Here is a 2,865-nt window from a genome sequence, read left to right as displayed (position 1 = left end):
AAAGGTAAGGTTGAACAGGCTAGTAATAGGGGTTGCGACAATTTCTGCAGCCAATTTTAGAAAGAAAGGGTCCAGATTCAGATTCAGATTCAGATCCAGATTAAACATTATTCTACTTGGTGTTTCCTTTCTGAACTATTGAAAGGTAGCTGATATGCATTTTTCTACATTGTAATGGACACAGTGCAACCTTTGTTAGCTTGGCTGCTGGCAGGCTTCGGTGCAGTACAGCAAAGCCAAGTCAACCCATGCTCATGGTTCTCACTGGGGAAGTGAAATGATAGGCTACAATGACTTTGCTCATGATCATGTACGCCGCAAATTAAATGTAACTATAATTTCCTTGAATTGTCTTTATTGGGTGCCTTTTCATTATCTGGATAGACACTTGTGGTTTCTAGCTAACGTTACACCAATCAACTACATTGAAATATGTTTCATTGTGTTTCCTTCTACACACACGTAGCTATGCGGCGATCCCTTGCCTGTTTCCTGAATCGCGAGCTCACACACACCACAGTAACCACCAACCAGCCCAGCGGAAGCCCTTGATGAGTACCGCAGCGATTCCCCATTTTCCTAAAACACGTTGGCTATAAATAGGCTAGTTAACAAACTGTCAGTGGAAGCCCTCACTGCATACTGACTCAGACGGTCAGGGTGGAAGTGATGTAGGCCAGTGGATAATATCGTAGTCTCATTCCCATTTTCTACTCCTTGATTGGTGGAGAGGTTAACTGTTTGTTTAGGCAATTTTTTTAGGCTTCTCCTAACCTGTGCAGTGGCAGGCAAGAAAAGACCCTTAGCGTAGCCTCTTCTAGCCTGGGCATTTAGTGCCCTCTGTTGGAGAATAGTTATACTACTTGTTTGGAGATACTGCTTGTTTGGCCCATGATATTCGGAGATTTGCTATAAAAAGCAAGGCCCATGGTCATTAGGACATGCAAAGAAAAACATCTTCAAACATTTTGCAATTTGAAAACAAAAATTTGTATTTCTTATCGGTCGAAGTATACCCTCCATGTTTCAGTCTGTTTTCTTCTGTTTGGTGCCTACTAAACACTACTCGGGACAATACCCTGTGAGTGTATAGGAGTAATGGTGCCAGATCTCAACATGGCTGTTGTCCAAAGAATTCGAGCGGATGAGAAAAAAAATGGTGTCTGCCTTCTCTCCCTCTCCAATTTCGTTCTGGTACTGCTCAGCCACAAGCTCTTGGTCTGCTCTGCCTAGCATATTTTTTTTTTCCTTCATCACTATTCAGTTGTAATTGTTTTTTTTGTGTGTTTTTTTTTAGTCATTTAGCAGACGCTCTAATCCAGAGCGACTTACATGAGCAATTAGGGTTAAGTGCCTTGCTCAAGGGCACATCGACAGATTTTTCACCTAGTCGGCTCGGGGATTAGAACCAGCAACCTTTCGGTTCCTGGCACAACGCTCTTAACCACTAAGCTACCTTTAGCCTACACCACCCACAGTTGTAGGTAGGCAATACATAGGCTACTGTAAAATTAATTTTAGTTTTTCTTGGAATAGAAACACCATAATATAAATCAATTTAATTAAGCTAAAATATCAGAAAGAAATCATAAAAAGTAAATGCCAATATCAGCTTCTTTTCATAAATAAAATAAAATAAATAATTTCAAACTGCAGCGGTCAAATTATTTGCTCACAGAAGCAAGAACCAACAAGCTTGACATATGTATTGAGCATGGGAATTATTATTTATGATTTCTTTCTGATATTTTAGCTTAATTAAATTGATTTATATGATGTTTTTTCTATTCCGAGAAAAACAAAAATACATTTTACAGTAGCCTATATATTGCCTACCTAAAACAGATTTTAATACATTTGAAGTCCTTCACAATAGAAACTACATATCCTAATGAAAGTAGAATATAAACTATATATAGGCTACTGTAGGTGGGGTAGGATAAATAATTACAACCGAATAGCCCCAATTAAAAGAATAGTGATAAAGGAAATGAAAAATGCTAGGCAGAGCATGCCCAGAGCTTGTGGCTGAGAAGAACCAGAGCGAAATTGGAGCACAGAGAGAAGGCAGACACCCTTTTCTAAGTCTGCTCGAATTACACTCTACTCCTCACTCTACACTTACATGCTCTGGCATTCTCATGCTCATTTGAACAACTTAGTAACTGGCATTCAAAAGCAGCCCTGCCTTAGGCTATCGAAGAACTGTCAATGAACAATCATGTCAATGGATGGAATCAGTGAATGAATGGCTGCAGCAACCGTCACATGGTCTGCAAGCTGCTTAACATATGAGGCATAATTAGACAAAATAACAAAATAGCTTGTTCAAACGACTTTGTATCTCATTCGAACGACTTAGTATCTTGTTTGAACGACTTAGGAAAAAAAACAACTTAGTATCTCGTTTGAACTTTTTAAACAATTACATTTTTTACTAAGTCGTTCAAATTAGATACTAAGTCGTTTGAACAAGATACTAAGTCGTTCGAATGAGATACAAAGTCGTTTGAACAAGCTATTTTGTTATTTTGTCTAATTATGCCTCATATGTTAAGCAGCTTGCAGACCATGTGACGGTTGCTGCAGCCATTCATTCACTGATTCCATCCATTGATATGATTGTTCATTGACAGTTCTTCGATGTTCAAACAAGCATTCCAAGTCTTAGTTTTTTGTTGTTGTTGTCCACAATCACAAAATAAGTGTATGCAGGCCTACATGTTTTAGCTGTTTGCTGAGTAATAAATCCACAGTCACAAAGGAAGTGTATGTAGGTCTACATGTTTTTAATCAATGCTCATTTTCACCATGAAAATCACATTTTATGCAACACAGGAAAACGATATAAGACTTTGGTCTTGT

Source organism: Coregonus lavaretus, assembly GCF_964263955.1.
Source record: "Coregonus lavaretus genome assembly, chromosome: 19".
Classification (NCBI taxonomy): Eukaryota; Metazoa; Chordata; class Actinopteri; order Salmoniformes; family Salmonidae; genus Coregonus; species Coregonus lavaretus.
The sequence above is the reverse complement of the archived record's forward strand: the minus strand, read 5'-3'. Positions refer to the sequence as shown.